The sequence below is a fragment of the Leptonotus elevatus genome, chromosome 15 (assembly GCF_054856555.1).
Source record: "Leptonotus elevatus isolate MCC_2025b chromosome 15, RoL_Lele_1.0, whole genome shotgun sequence".
Lineage (NCBI taxonomy): Eukaryota > Metazoa > Chordata > Actinopteri > Syngnathiformes > Syngnathidae > Leptonotus > Leptonotus elevatus.
The window spans coordinates 13,086,092-13,103,550 of record NC_141253.1 but is presented as its reverse complement, the minus strand read 5'-3'; the positions used below and the strand labels follow the sequence as shown (position 1 = coordinate 13,103,550).

Below are 17,459 nucleotides of genomic sequence, written 5' to 3'. Positions count from 1 at the left end.
ATGTGGAAATTGGATGGGTGTTCAATTCTTCAATAATCATTTGAAACAAAACAGCTCCAGAAATCATAGTTTAGGAGAGAAGGAAGAGGGACCTTCTACTCACAAGGTGAGCGCGCTAACCACTACACCATTCATACAGTTTAGTTCAGTAGCACAGAAATTTTACTTGCAGTTAACATGTCGACCACCGCGGAAACGGCCAATTGTCATTGCATTTTGGCATTGCAAATATGAAGGATAATTGATTGCTTTGAATTCATTTGGACAGAATGTTTACTAATAAAGGCTAGTTTTATCACAATCCTGCAAGCATGGAGGTCTCAGAGAAAGTGGGCGTGTGTTTAGTCCGCATAGACAGTGTGGGGGTGGGTCCGCACCTGATGACATCATAGAGTGAGTACCCGCTCATTTTCCCGGGTTGGGAGGGGCTGGTGCTTGGAGAGCAGAATGACCTAGAATTTCTCAGAGGAGCGAATGGAGGAAAACACCAATTTGGTGCAGTTTTTGGTGAGGAATTAGCATTTTAACACGGTTAAAAGCTCCAAAAAGTAGATTTTTTCACATTACTGTCCATTTAATCTACACATTGATTTATGAAATAAAAATATAGTTTCAAATCATTTGCAAACATCTGCTGCAATGGTTCACTCTCATGTCACTTAAGTTATTGGCTGGTGTTCCTGATAGATAAATTGGATTTTTTTTTTTGCGCGTGTGGTCAAATGCTGAATAGAAAATAAAACAGGATTAAAAAAAAAAACATTTTGTTGAAGAAATGATTGAGGGAAAAGTTAAATTCTAAGATAGGAAAATTAAGGTTTCACATAGTGCTTTATTAGCCTGGCTACACAATCTCCCACCCACACCCGAAACCCATTTTTCACTTTGATGTGCAGTATTTGTGAAGATTACTTGAATACATTTCAGATACAGAGATACAAAATACACTACTTTTGATCAATTGTTCGTGTTGTTTTAGTCTTAGAAGGGGGGTGGGTTGGTGAGAATCACTGGCTTTTTGACCAAAGTTGTTTGTCATCTTTGTACAGTTTGATAAGATAACGTTGTGGGTTAAACTGAGCAATGAGCCAAAGCTTTTAGGGGTGATGGATTTTTAGGGATATGTGTGTGTCCGTGTGTGTTTAACTGGGGAGTGTTGAGACGTGGGTGGGCTGTGGTATGATGTCATTGGCAGGATAAAGACAAATTGTGCTTTTTATCCCAGAGAAATGGAAGTAGCTGAAAAGGTTAAATGTCTGTTATTGTATGGTATGATTAAGGCAAGATAAGCTCATTCGTTTTTAGAAACATGTAAACGTGGGTTGTTAACACATATAGAAAATATTTTTTCCCCTATAGGAAACATTAGAAACTAGAGCTGTGAGCAGCTATAAAGGGCCTTCGCAGCCCGGGCCACTTTGGGGTACATGCACTTTGGGGTACTGGCACATTCAAAGCCAAATTTATTTGAAAATGGCATAATAAACCTTTACATATGGATGTTTTTTTTTTGCCAAGTGTGATGAGTTTGCAAAGCTCAATGAGTTTTGGCCAATGTTAAGACCCTCAAAAAATCGTCCATAAATTGTCCATAGAGGGCATCAAAAATAAATAAATAAATAAAAAGTACATATGTATGGATAGAACTTCGTTATCGCACTTACAAAAAGTATCCACATTTTGGACAAAATACCTTATGTGTTGTAATTTATTTTTTGTTGACCCAAGGGCTAGGTGGCGCTATATTTATAACTGACTATTGTCATAGAGATACTTTCAGGTCGTGACTATAAATATACATGTAAATTATTATTTTTTTTTTTACATGTACCGGGGAGTTATTACATATTTTGTCTTTCGCCTTCGTTGGCGCAGGTCTTGACATGGTCCAGGCCAAGTTTGAAGTCAATCGGATCAATCGTGTAGGAGAAATGGGCAAAAGAATGCCCCCTGTAAATGTGGAAAAATCGGCAAATATGGGACATTCAAAAATTCGTAGCTCACTTCTTGTTCATTTTAGCATATGGATCCAAGAGACTTTTTTTGTAGGTCTTGGGCTCCCTCATATACCTAAACATTTTCGTAGATCCTGCTTAAACATAGAACCGGGACTGCTTTGTTAGTGAGTCATTTTTTGTAAAAATCGCACAATACATGATCAAATATTATTCATTTTGCCAGGCCAGATGTGTGTGCCAAGTTTCATGAGTTTCTGTGCATGTTAAGCCCTCAAAATCGGCATTGTTTTCTTGCCGAACAGTGCCTTGCCACGCCCACAGCGATTTGCAAAAGCTCACAAATTTCGTGTTGTGACATCATGAAGGCCGAAATACTGTTCTGCGCAAGTATGAGGTAGATCCAGCTAATGTGGTTGGAGAAAAACGTCAAAGAAAAAATGTTATTTAAAAAAAAGTAGTTGGTGCTATCAGTACGAATAAATATAAGTTTGTAGGTGTCTTCAGGCCTGGACTGTCATCAAATGTGTGAAATTTTGAGAAGATCGGATCATCTGGGTCAAGTTAGCGCAGCTTTTAATGTCACGGTAAATCGGACTTTGTGTCACCGTAACGGCCACGCCCTTTGGTGAAGAGTTACAATAATCGGTGTGGGGCATGAGCAACATGAGCAACATGAGCAACATGAGCAACATGCAACAATTCTGACAAATTTTCACCTGGATCCCTTCAACAGGCTCAGCGCCGTAGATAAAATCGTAAAGTATGACATTTCTTCGTGTGTCCGTGAAGCTGCCGCTGCAAATACTGTTATTTCTTATGTTAATGTCTGTCTGTCCATGTGACTGAGCAGTGTGACAATTAGTGGTACTTTTTAACTTTTTCCCCAAGAAACTAACAATTGTTTCAAACAATCAAACAATTCATTCAACCATCCGCATTCATCCAGCTTTTTCTTTCTATTTGCAGTCCTATCCCATATGAATAGCGCGGGTCCAATGTATCCAAAATATAGTGTGGTGGTCTTTTTTAAAATGTTGTCCTCATTAGCCTATTTGGAATTGAATTAATCAAAAAGCAATAAATATTACTCAAGTTGCATTATTTTAATATTACGATTACGGTACTTGGATTGCATTACTAACTCATTTTTATCAGGTAACAATAAACAGTATCTGAATACATTTGAAAAGTAACCCTTCCAACCCTACTTATACAGTATAGCATAATGTGATCATGTGACCAATGCATAGATAGATGCTGTCTTTTAATTCTGCTTGATTTTGTTTTTTCAAAATGCATTAAATTGAAGTGTTATGAAATTTTCCAAGGGAGATACCCTTAGAGAGGTTGAATAATTCTTACGTTCTTCAACCCTGATCCGTTTTCATGCCAGGAATCTTTTTTTTTGCCCTTCTGAGCGTAGACTACCTTCATATTGACACTTATTGTTTACTTAAATGTGTCTATTACGCTGTGGTCTGCCTTTATATTTTGTCTTTAAAAATCTCCCCATTTGAACAAGATACGTACTAGTCTTGTACAATATTATTATTTTTTAAATATCAGTGTGCACCCTACTGCACTGCAAATTTTGTTTCATTGACTGCCACCGCAGTCATTTTAAGCATATATAAATGGTCAGTCAAATTAAACTTGACATGTCATTACAAGTTCCGTGTGTTTGAATAAAAAAAGGGTCTTGAAGTTGGTCTAAATTTTTTGTCATAATGGTCTTTAAAAGGTCTAAAATTTAACTTAGTGATTCCTGCAAGAAACCCTGCTTGTCTTCTAGAACTTAGAATGAAGTAATGCCATTTTTTTCATTCTCATAAATTATCAAAAGGACTGTTTCTATTGAGCTGACCTTTGAGCATTATTACCACGAAGAGGCCTGGTGGGACCCATTGTGGTTGTCAAAGTCCCCGCCACACTCAGAATAATGCAGCTGAAACTGACTGAACTATCATGCAGTGTGTGGGGTTCTGCAACTAGTTTTAACAAGTAGCTGACCGTCGGCCACTGGTTTTGCCACGATTAAAAAATATGAAATGACAGTGAATAGCAATGTTGCAGTTGTAACAGCTACTCAAAACGCAGCAGCGCTGCCAAGCCAGCCTACACAGTATACATACAGTACATACAGTATATGTGTATGTGTGTATATTTATATTGTTTATTACAATACTACTAATCTATATTTATGATTTCAGATGTACCTGTGGCTGCAATGCAAAACATGAGATCAATCAAAATATTAGGGTGGTGGGAAGCATGTCTCACGATTTTTGGGTGTGCGATTAAGAACGATTTTTGATTCAAAATGATTTGATTGACAATGATTTTTGCTTCAATTTATAGACGTTCAAGGAATCGTAATGATCGACTCCCGTCTGACTCGCTAATGCTAATTAGTGCTCTACTCGCGGCACTTTTATTGGAATAACTTGATCGTGACTTTCCTTCTACTCTCTAATGTGGCTACAACTTAAGTGTATCAGACCGCATGGAACCACACTGCCCCTAAGTGGCCAAATCGGGTACAACATAAACAGCGCTCCCAATAAAGGCACGCACAAACAAAGGGAAGACAGTATAAAATAATTTAAATAAAATCAATTTTGGGACATTTCAAATTGATTCTGAATTGTACTAAATGAGAATCGCGATTCTTATGAAAATCAATTTTTTTGGCACACCCCTACAAAATATCCACGTTCTCCTTGATTCACACCCATTTTCTCTCTTTACGGCAATTTGCTTCTTTCTTGACAACTGTGGCATGATTTTGGAGTTCAATAAAAAAAAAAATCTACCACCATGCTTTTGTATCGGTAGTTTTGGTTTTGTAGACAGTTAACAATTATTTACATTGTTGCTGAATACTTATAATACATATGCAGAGGTGCGCAAAACCGTCATTACATTGACCCGTCATTGCTACTTTTCATCAAGTGCTTCTGCATTTTCAGCATATGCTTTATGATGCAAATCAGGTTTGCGTCCGTAGATCCAGTTCAGTAGAGATGGTCCTTTTCGGTCCATATATTTTTACGAGTCTTCGCATAATAAAGCACTCGCTGAAAATGCGGAAGTTCTCGTTGAAAGGTGGGCATCCGTCAATGACGGGCCAACGTAACAACGGTTTTGTCCACCTCTGAAATATACTGTAATGTCAGTACTTATTGTAAATATGACCGTGGCCTATCCAGATATTTTACTCCACCCTCTTACTTTCTATATTATTTATGTGGGTTTTTTTTCTGTCCAAGATGACTCTCTCGACTGTTTTGCAACCCCTGAGCGCTCCTCTCTTTGTCACTCCCTCGCAGAACCGTGGTCTTGTAAAAATCCAGCTGTGAAGACAAACTCCAGAACTTCCAGGAAAAACACTATCAGACACCATGAGCCCAGCAAACTTTGTTGATTAATGCTTTACTAACGGGCTCTGACGTTGCTGCACACGAGAGATGTGAAAACTAGCGGCATTACTCATGTCTGCTTGGGGTTTCTGGTCAGAGTCACGCTTGTACAAAAACACACATTTGGAGGAGCAAAACAAATGGTGTGCAAATGGGCTCTTTTTGTATTTGTAACTCCAACCCACTTTAAACAGGTGACACAAGGTGAAGAACAATACGATAGAAAACTTGATTTCAAGTTGTTTATAGGTTGTATTTATTTTCCAGAAAAAATTAACCATAGCCAGATAAACAGAGATTATTTGAACAGATCAGAAACACATGCGAGTGCCTGATGAGAAGCAAAAGTGAGGGCCAGATCCTCTCTGTCTCATTCATTACCGTGAGGACTTTGAGAGTTTGGGCCTGGTTGACGTCGGCCGATCAAAGCCGCATCAGCAGATTGGATTACCAAACATACACTAATGATGATTGCTTTTTACAGCAAGATGAAGAGCAAAGAGCCGCGGCGAGAGTGAGAAGATGAAACGCACAGAATGTGATATCTAGCCCTTGGTAATATTTTTTTGCAGTGACGTTATTCTCATGGCCGTCTTGTTACAGTAAAGCAGAACATATGCATTCAGCGTTGCTTGTTTAGGGCTTATAATTAAAGATCCTCTCGCAAAAAGACATGTCTGTTGTGCGATAAAACTAAATGAGTCATTTTAATTGTTCTCATACGGATGCTGGAAGGGGAGCACCTCAGAGTCTTACATTAGTGTCATGTAACATGGGCTTAGCTTTATTGTGAGTCATGTAATTGGCAAAAGCAGTGAATGGCTTCAGGTAGTGGTGTAAAACAGACTAGACTGAAGATGACTTACACTGATCTCCAGGAATGTCACTAAATATCTCGTGGCCTGCCTATCATTATATGTGCATATGTGCTGTACGAAAAAATAGTTCACTTTTGGGAAATGTTGTAATAAAAGACATCTGGAAGCAAATTTGATTCATGAAATTATATTTTCATTATTTGCTGCTGTGATTTGATAAAGATACCTAAAACCTGATGGAAAAGCAAGAAAGCAATCAGTGTCAATTGAAACAATGTGGATGGGCCATGGATCCGTGGAGAAAAACACTAATGTGGATTAAGTAACTGTTTTGGGAATATTAGTCAATCCTGGGACAGCTCTGGTCTATGAAGTTTGAATTTGGTGAATATTTGAGTTTCTCTTTATTTGCAAAGACCACTTTGATCTCTGTGCTGTTCTGCACATTGCAACTGCCCAAAGCTAAGACCCTGACTTACTAGCAGTAAATTCTTGTTTTCTTTACACCCATCAGCATACCTGTGTCCTCCGCCGAGTGAAAAATTAGAGAGAAAATGTTATTTGCCATTGCTTCAAGTGAAAAACACTTTAACTCATTCACTGCAATTGACGTCAAAAATTCATTTGAACTATTTCTATTAGTTTAACATTTTTTCCCCACTTGTTAACAAGGGTATGAAAACCTAGAATTGTTTTTATTGTACATTTAGTACAGATATAAAATTTGTCATTAATCGTAAGTTAACTAGTGAAGTCATGCGATTAACTACGATTAAAAATTGTAATTGCCTGACGCTCCTTCATTTTTAATAATCTTTTCTTTCTTTTTTTAAATCGCGTCAGGTGATAAAAATTCTTAATTGTAATTAATTGTATGACTTCAATAGTTAACTCACGATTAATCACAAATTTTACAGCTGTTCTAAATGTACACTAATTTTTTTCTAGGTTTTCATACTCTTAACAAAAGTGGAAAAAAATGTTAAACTAATAGAAATAGTTCAAATGAATTTTTGACGTCTATAGCCGTCAATGGCAGTGAATGAGTTAAGGTGTCAGAAAGCAGACTTGCATCGCTTCAACAGACAGTAGTTGATATCGGTTTGACAAACACAACCTTGCATTTTGGCATCCTTTACACTTGGAAGTATTTAATTAGGGCTGTTGGTTGTTTGATACTTTACATGGCATGATTTTCGTTCAGCTGAACGGGAACCAGTCCCATTAACATTGTCCTGCACTTGTCCCGAGACAAGTCCAGGGTGTAAGCGGCAAAAGTCAGCGTGAATAGACTTCAGTAAGTCCCTGCGGTGGTTGTGCACAGTATATGTGATATAGAAAATGGAAAAACGGATACAGGATGTTTACCTATACTGTAAGTTTCTGCCACAGGCAAGAACACTGTAGTAAAATTCACCTTTACCTTCAGGTGGAGCACTTAAGAAACTTGTTTTGAAACCTTTCAAATAAATGAAACCACATCTCCAAGCTCTTTATGGTGGCTTTCTACTTTTATATTTGTGAGTAGCATGTACTTCATATGTCAGCACAAGCAATCAAAGAAGTAGACTGTTCTCTATTGCAGGGGTCACCGACCTTTTGGAAACATAGAGCTACTTCATGGGTACTTATTAATGCATGAGGCTAGCCATTTGAAACACACTTTTGAATAACAAATTTGCTAAAATTACCTTTAATTATGTTATTAATAGCTTGATGTTCATCTATGCGAAGCCACTGATCATGTTTATGATTTCTTAAAATAATTATCAGCAATTTATTTATTTATTTTTATTTTTTATTTTTAAAGAGCTCAGTATTGTTCATTCGGTAATGTCATCATCATTGCTCTCTTTTATTTATTTATTATTATTTTGTATGTGTATATGCGTGTGAGTGTGTGTGTGTGTGTATTCGTTAGTTCACCAAAAACCTATTAAAAAAAATCCCATACCGTTCACCTAAACCGAACACCGCCGTCAGGAGACCCGAGGAAGGACCAAAGAAAAGAAAGGAAAGTGAAATCCAGCACTAACCAGACACCACCTACCGGGCCACCAACCAGAGTTCTTCACCAACCCCAGAAACATCTAAATTCCAACAAATCAGGGAGACCTCAAGAGACCAAAGGAGAGACTGAGGAAAGGAAGGAAGGACAAACGAAGCAGAGTGAGATCCACAGACACCAGCCTCCACCGATTCAATGACCTGAGGAAGAAGCAGATTGCGTCTGAGTTTCGATAGATGCTGGTGTGGTGGATCTGGCATGCATGAAAATCTCCACCAAAGAGGGGAGCCATCGACCCCCGCCAGGACAGAGCAAGCGCAACACTTCAGGGCCCCCCAGGCCGCGGCAGCACCAAAGGACGACCCCCGGGCCTCGCCAGGGCCACCGGCCGGAGAGCAAACCCAGGAGCAGGAGCGCCCCCACCCCACCCCAACACGGCCCGCGCCCCCAACCCAACGCAGCAGGACGGGGCACTGAAGGCCCGCCAGGCACCCCGCCGGTCCACAGCCCCCGCTCCCCCCATCCACTCCCGCCATCCACCCCAACCCAGCGCCAGCCGCCCCCAGGCCCCCAAGCCCCCAGACACCCCCCCCCCACCCACCCCACGCGGCGCCGCCCCGGACACCAGGGAGAGCCCCCGCAACGCAGCACCCCCCAAGAGACCCAGGGAACGGCCAAGACGCAGCAATTTATTTATTGCTGTATATCTCGCCACGTGTTTCCATTTTCCAATATAAATTCACATTCCTTGGACCTCATCATCTTGTGAGCTATTTTTAGAACAGGCCGGTGGGCTATTCATGTGGTGATCACAGGTTACTTGGCTATGTTAATGGGCAACGTTGGTGACCCTTGTTCTTTTGAGTACCACTAAAGTCCCCATAAACTGTATTGCCATGACGGTAACTCAATAAGTATGCTATTGTTGACAAGAATAAATGCATCCAATATTACTGATTATGATGGGGAACACCATCCCGTGCCGTGTACAATATGACACTGAGTATTTTTCTGGTTCAAACCTGCAATTCTAAAATAAATGAAACTTTACAAAGCAACAAAACAAAAAAAAACTCTCATAATGAATAAATATTTGTTTGATTTCTGACTTTTTTTTTTTTAAAGTAATGTAGTGTTGAGGGGACCTAAAAACTCAAATGGGGCCTCACTATGGCAATGTAGTGATTCTGATAAAACCATATAGAAATATGCAGTGTTATGTTCAGTCCTCAAATGTGCTGTTTTTCGCACACTCAGCAATCACAGTGGTGATATCAGTGAACGTAAGTCTGTTTAAAGTCTCCAATGACTCTGAAGTGTTTAGTCTGCACACTCCACTCCGCCATCTGCTTTACAGCTGCCTTCCTAGAAGGTAATGAGAAGAAGGATAATACAGTAATTTGCAATCATTTTTGGTCAATGGAGCTTACAAGTATGGCAACCAGTCAGGTCAAGGAGAAAGGAGGGATGGAGGCGATTAAGATGAGCAGTTCATGTCAAAAACAAGTGACTAACTACTCTAATCAGACCATTTATTTTCAACGTGATGGCGTTCTTGTTAAACAGAGTAAATTTACATATTTGTTAAATGAAGCTGCGATTGGCTGGCAACCAGTTCAGGGTTGAGAGTGCTGCAATATACAAACGTAATTCAGCTAATTTGCTGCAGTGGCTAAAAGCAGTACTTTATGTACAGTATCAGTACAATACTGTATGAAAAATAATAGATAAATAAATTATATTAGAGGGGAGATGTTATCCTTCACTTCTCCCCTCCCTCCTGAGTCCATCGATTGAAGGCTGTCTCCAGGGCAATGAGACGTTATGCTTATCAGTTGGGACACTTGATTCCATGTCACCCACATGCAAAGACAATCAAGATCCATTCCATTCCAAAGTACTTAATATAATTATAAAATACAACCATACATATAAAACATACAGAATCACAACATTTTGTAATTTAGAGTAATATAATCCAACAAATCTAATATTGAAATAAATTAAAACATTAATAATCAATCAACAATCAGTCTTACTCAAATGCTTACCATACAAATGTTTCCAACTGCTTTTCAAAAATGTAAAAAAAAAATTAAAATAAAATATAATCTGTACTATCAGGATTAAAAGAAAAATATATCTGGAGGTTTTCTGTGTGCGCGTGCTATGAATAATATATTGTAATAATAAATTTGCTGATGACATCTGTAAGAGGAAGCACTTACAACGCAAAAAGGATGGGGTCTTTGTAAAACGTTTTTGATGGCACTCCCGCTCTTGTATTTGGATCTCATTAGTGTGTGCAGGTGTTCCTAATGTTGTGGCCGGTGAGTGTTTTACAATGTTGAAAGTTTTTAATGATGGATGGCGCATGTCGTAAATATTTCCTGTAGCTTCTTTGGTCTCTTGTTTTGTGCTCCATCAATGCGGCTAATTTGTCCCGCATATCCTTCCTGTGTCGGCCCTCTCATGTGGTCTCGCTCCTCAATTTTCTCAACATCCAGTCATCGCTGGTTGAGTGTAACCCCGCTACGGGCTTCCCCTGAGCCTTCATCGTCATCTGAATCTTTTAGTCCTCATCCTTCATCCTTCTTTCCCACTCTTGTGCCCCTCAGCTCTCACACTGGATTTACTTTGAAGTGCACTTTTAAGAGCACAAATAACCCCCTCCTCCAGACACCGCACTCACTTCTCACCTTTTTAATAAGGCCCTCATAGACAAGTGTCGCACTTTTTTTGTCCCCTTTCTCATGCACTCTCACAAACACTCTGAGTTTTGTATGGCATGCCTGCAAATTCTTTGTCACTTGGCTGCAAACCTAGGGACAATTTCCTGTGGTACTGTATAAATCTACACATGCTTGTGTATGCAACTATGCATGTGTTGCAAGAATGTGTGAGGTCAAATGAAGTAAAAGCAGAGGCTTTTCTGGTGCTTTTGACTCACTGTGACTGTTGTTTCTGTTATTTTGATGCACGGTGAATCATAGGTGTCCGCGGGGGGGACGGCAGGTGAGGAGGGGAGCAGGGGTGTAAAGGAAGCCATTAGGGCAGGAGACCACCTAACTCTCGCTCAGCATGTGCCGCTCATTGTGTTCTTTCAGTGAGGCTCAATATAAATGACAGCCCTCATAAAATAAAAAAAATGGTAGGTTTTCTACATCTTTTCTCACATTACTGTCATTGTGTGTTTGTTTTTTGCACCGGTAAGACACAATGCAAAATATAAATTACTTTTAGACTCATCATTTTATAGTGAGAAAATCAGCACAGGAAGATCCAGTGGCAGACCCAAGTCCATGGCTTGTAGTATATATATATATATTTGGGGGGATTTATTTTTTCTTGTAACATTCTGCATATACAAAAGTTACTCAAAATACAAGGAGTCATTAACTTCTTTCCATTCCTAAAATAAATAAATGTACTTTGCTGTACCAGTTTTTTTAAAAGAGGTTTTCCACTTATAACAGTCCTGTTCTGCTATTCTTGAATAAGCAATATAGGCAAATAATCAGGGCGCTGTGGCCTTAAGGGGTGCCACAAGAAAAGTTCACCTTCAATATGATGGATGATTTTTCAAAAGATCATTTTCATAATGTTCCACTGTCGGGTCATACAGAAAGTTCTAACAGTATATGACTCCTGCTCCCGCTTTATCAATACCCAGCCCTAGTATTTATCATTGCTAAAGTGTGTAACTGTAAACTGCTCCCCTTTTTTTATCACAGTGAGTGGACTCTGTTGTCATGATGGCAAAGTTAGCCTGACCTTGAGGAAAGATGGCAACGTTTACACATACCTTGACCTCTACCTAGTCCTAAGGCAGGCTAATGACAGTGTTGACATGTCATTATTAAACATTTTCCAGGTTGTATTGGATGCATCCTAAATATATCCATGTCCGCCAATGTAGAAAATCTGTTTTCTTCCTATTATTAATGTTTTCCGTGTAAAGGAACATTATTTTGGGTTTCTTCCAAGAAGGAAGGATATCATGTCTGGATTGTGTTTTTGGTTTGGTTTGTTGGTTGTCAGCATTATCACGCGAACAGTATTTTCACAATTTATACAAATATTGTTAGGAGGTGTAGATTTGATTAAAGTGTTCGTGTTTATTAGTGGAAAAGATTTATTTATTTATTTTTACAACTTGTTAAATATCGATTTTTCCGTAATTATTATCTTGGGGAAATCTTAAACACATGTCAGAATTCTTTGACCTTGAAATAATCCTTTTTTATGAACAGGAATGTTGGATCAAACGTTTAAACCTTTCTTCAGTAGGGTTCTGATTTGAAACACTGTCTTGGAGGCATTAGATGCACTGGACGTCAGGGTTCAAGTTCCTGTGCATGTACCCTAGAGCAGACTGGAGTCAAGGGGTATAAAGAAGTCATTGGCGCTCATTTAAACAAGAATGATCCTCCCCAAAAACCGAGAGACTAAACCTGAAAATCCTGAAGGAAACGAAACCCTTTTTCTGCCATTCTCCAGCAGAAATTTAAGCCGTCTAAGCTGAGCGACATGCGGCTCAGCCTTCTGAGATTGAGGGGATATTCCAAATTCAAACACGGGCATACTACATTCCCTTAATAACTTCCTCAGAAGCAGCACAGACTTTGAGAAGGGACCTATTTCCTTTCCTTTTGTCTCTATTTTGGTCATTAATAACACAATATTGTCCAATGTGTCTGGGGAGCCAGTATAGAGCCACATGGTTCCAGTTAGCCTCATCAGAACCTGATGTTGGGAGGCCACTGTGAACGAGCGAGGGACTGCAACTAGGCTGCTTGGCCCCCAATGGGAACCAGCTAATTAAATCACAGGGCCTTCCACTATTTCGGTCCTCAGGTACATACGAGTGATGTCCATGTGCAGTGATGAACATAAAAAAAAAAAAGTGAGAGGATTGCACAAAATAAGCACAGAGGCTAATTAATTGCAGAATCAATTAATTAGTTTATCCAGGGTTACGCTAGACTAGGTTGTTTGATTTCGTTACTATTGTAATCATACTATGTCGAGCAAAAAAAAGATAGTGGTCAGACAAATATCTGCTATTTATTTACATGTATAACGGCACGGTATGGTGTTCCACAGGGTTCAATTCTGGGGCTTCTACTGTTTTCATTCTATCTGCTGCCCCTGCGTTCCATCCTAAAAAAAACCCTGCAATGCTTGTTTTGAAGTGTTCTATAAATATAGAGTTGAGTGATGGAAGTCAGCATCCTAACTGCATAATTGGCAATGCCAAGTTGAGCAATTCTTGTCAAGCCAAACTGACAGTTGACAAAGGGTTGTTGAAAGAACTACAAAAATGGCCGGAGAACTACAGTGACCTGGAAGGACAAGCGCACTGCCTGACCTTTTAAAAGTGACACCTGTCACAGGTGGAACTAATTTAAAATCAAGCAACAGGCAGCAGCAGTAAAAGGGCGATCGCCTCCTGGTCTAAACTCTCATGCTCACGGACAAACTACTCTACAAACACCGGAGAGGCAGCCGGTTTTTCACCTAATGACAATTTGTTGGCTTGAAACTAATTAAAGAAGAAAGAAAGGAAAGCTGCGTGGTCATTTGAGTGAATTCCAACTTCTAACTCCGAGTAGATATTGCATGAGGAAATAAACAACTTGACAATTCCAGTCCAGAACAACTAGCTATCTAGCCAAACTAAAGGAGCACTTCCATTAGCTGCATGAGCATGGAGATTGGGGAATACAAGAACGCAACTTTCTTAATTCAAAGTGAAGAGAGCCACATTCGATAAAAAGGCTATTCTCCCTCTTCATTTTGTTCACCAGTAAATCCTCTACTTATGTCTTGAATTTTAAAAACATATAATATTTTTCACTAAAGAAGTATTTGGTGAATGCACATAGATAACTGGTCGGGTTCAGTTTATTTCATTTTATTTGTCAATAATGAAAGAAAATGGTTGGGGTCCTTTTCTGTATGGCTGCCAAATATCAGTTATGGTGAGGGTTTTTGAGTAACTCCATATTTTATCTTCCATTCATTAACTGATTTGCCTGGTGTACTATTGGCCATAATGTATGAGTGTATTTGTACATATCACTGAGTGTTTTTTGATACACAGTTGACAAGTCAATGTTATTTGAGACACATTAAAATCAGTGTTTGGAAGCATAGTTAAGATCAGACCAAAAATTGTATCACTTTCTTCAATTTCATGACTCATGACAATAGATTCAATGTCGTTCATTTAACATCTCAAATTTCATTGTGGTTGTCTACAAAAAAAAGTCACAGGGCTTTTTCCCATCTCAGATGAATCTGGTGGATTCCTGCCAAGATCACTTTTTGTAACCATATATAAGCATTGTCATGTTGTATATAACAATATACAGTGTGACAGCAGCACTATAATATATGCCATACGCCATGATGTACAACACAAACTAAGAAGAAGAAACAGCTTGATTAAAGACCCTTTTTTGCTATTACTACTCCAGACTGCAACTATTCTGCTCTAAATTACATGCAGAAACAAACATCTCAAGGGTTTAGACCCAGGTTCTCATCCAGCCCCTTCTACATCTTTGGAGACTTTTAGGAGGCAACACAAACATAGATCAGCAAAGTCTGATATTAAATATTATATCTACAGGAATATAAAAAAGTTGATTTATACTACAAATATTTCCAAAATCAAATTGTTTGCAGTGCATTCATGTTTGAAATACAAACTTATCAAACACTATTAAGATGACCAGAGATTGTGAGCAACCCTTTCCCAGGTCCAACATCAATCACTCTGACCTCACAAATAGGCAACAATTCATACAGACACACTCCAAAATTTTGGGGAAAGTCTTCCACTAAAGCGGGGTACACACATACCGATGATTGGGCCAAATATTACCTCCTTCGTGTCAGAAAAGTGCTGATTCCTAAAGTCATGGCCGACAGTTGTTACTATTCTGTACCTGTTGTGTATTTATGATGGTAAATCTTGGTGTGAAACAGCTCTGTGACACCTTTGAGTTGGGAGATTGAGATCACAAAAACCTGTCATTTGAACAGGAGTAAGTTGACTTTTTATGTGCACTGTATAAGATGGCTTACACCTGTCTGTTTTTGAATAGGCACTTTTGTATACATTGCCATGCTGTGTCACCCGTGTTTAAGTGTAACCATATCCCGCTGACCCAGGTTATAGTCGCCAGCAGTGCTCTGGTGGGCTCTATGATGTCACAGTGTGCACAGCTTCGCACAAACGGGTCCGAATGGTTCGACAGGAATGCAGTTTCATTTAGGAAGTCTGCTATCATCGTAGCGGCTCCATCCAATCACTTCAGAACCACTTCTTAAGTGAGAAACCGGAGATGCCAACGATGTGTGATGTCATTCTGCAGAAACACCCAGAGCTATAATCAAGAGTTTTATAGTTAAAAAATAAATAAAAAATCACATAACTAGAATAGCAAATACACACAGAGGAAAGCAGAATGAGATTGAGCAAAAGTCAAGACAAAAAAAAGAAAGAAAGAAATCATGGAGAACCAATTTTGTGTTTGTTTGATCACACTGTGACGGGCAGCAGTTTCTATAATCAGCAGTGAATGCTCTCATGAGAATGAGGCAATAGATGACGACAAAAAACTGGAATCTATTTACTCTTAATGCAACAACTGATTTTGTCATTAAAAATCAACAAATAAATCGGGGAAGATTTGAGATGTTTTTGATTCTAGAGTTTGCGGGCTACTTTCAAGTTGAAGCGGGATTGTGCAATAAAAAACACTTTTTTTTTCTTACATATTTGGTTAAACAACCATTCGCGTGATCAATAGGATCTGTATCTGTTCAGCCAATCACAGACTTAACGATCCGCCCATCATTTCGCCCCAGCACTCATCGCAGACAGACCTCCACTAATATGACAAAAAGTGATTTTTGGGGGGGATCGCAAACTCCCCCTTTAATGAAATTTCACATAGGATGTTTTATATTACTTTCTAATACCATTTGTATTCTTCACTCAAAACAGCAAAAAGACAAATTAAAATCCCAATTTGTATCTGTCGTGACCCTTGTGAGGACAAGCGGTACAGAAAATGGACGGATGGATGGATGGATTTGTATCTGTACGCACCAGAATTTGCCCAAAAAGTTCTTTTTTGGCATACGTAGGTTTAATGGAATTTTTGTTGTAGTAGCTTCACTAGGGTGTTTTTTCGAGGCCCGACATTCCGTTCTCTGCGGTCCCTCTCATCATGTCTGTTTTGTAACGCTTCATCAGCCTCTACCACGGGCCAAATGTAGATCAATCGGGCGTGTTTGCATAAATATCTTCTTTGATCCATGACTCTGTTGTTGTTCAAACCCTCAAGGAAACACTGCACTTATTTTGATTTGTTTTGATTAAGAGAGAGCTCTTCATTAAGACCCAACAAATAAACAAAAGTCTGTGAAGTTTTTTTGAACCGACTCCTTGAGGTGGGGCACGCATCCACCCCATTTGCTTTTCAGTAACACACTTAAAAAAAGGTTTGTGAATACAATTGAGGGGCATGGTGGGCTGCAGGCCAAGTTACATCTTGCAGCAATTAAGCCGCATGCATCTCTTGGTGTGTGTGCCTCTACGAGGCTCCTGTTTCAAGGCCAGCACGGCAAATCCAAACGGAAGAGGTTTGACTGCTTGGCAATCGAGGTGGGGAAGGTCCAACATAGCAACAGCATGTAGCACTCGTCATGTACGTTATCACAATAAAGTGTGGTTGCATTAGATGGAACATAATGTGTTGATGTGGAGGGGTAGCTCAAGCTGTGCGTTCTCATGAGAATCTATTCAAAAGTTGTACATAAAGTCAAATGGTATTCCTTTTATTAAATAGCATAGTGTTTATCGCTGGGGTCAGGCCGGAACCTCCTGTCACAATGTGGTAAATAACTGCTTTTTTTCTTAATGTTAACAAGGCTAAAATATGACCTAAAACATTACGAATGCAGTTCTTGAGTTTTTTATTGTCATTGTTTTTATGGTGAGAATTCCTAATGGGGACCCTGACTGGATCATCATGCTGGCAGTTCTCATGGCTGACATTACTGACATGCTCAAATGTTTCCCAGAGGTCGCTTGCCAAAAGCAAAGTTTCTCTCCGGGGAGGGACTTAACATGGATTTGGTGTCACCCAACAGCTTTTAGCTGTATGCCAACACAAATGTTTCCAGAGAAACAAGTACATAATTGCCTCTTGATAGTTCCCCACACTGATTAGTGAGA

The 17,459-nt window shown here is 39.3% G+C and overlaps 1 long non-coding RNA gene across 2 annotated transcripts in view; it reads left to right on the top strand.

Moving 5' to 3' along the window:
• Window positions 1-17,459, top strand: part of LOC147162004 (uncharacterized) — a 65,211-nt gene that overhangs the window by 31,340 nt on the left and 16,412 nt on the right. The window contains exon 4 of one of the 2 annotated variants that reach the window (XR_015097237.1): window positions 5,288-6,498. The exons of the other annotated variant lie outside the window; for it this stretch is intronic. This is a non-coding gene — a long non-coding RNA (uncharacterized LOC147162004). Of the gene's footprint in view, window positions 1-5,287; window positions 6,499-17,459 lie in introns of those variants that run through there. 2 annotated transcript variants of the gene reach the window in all.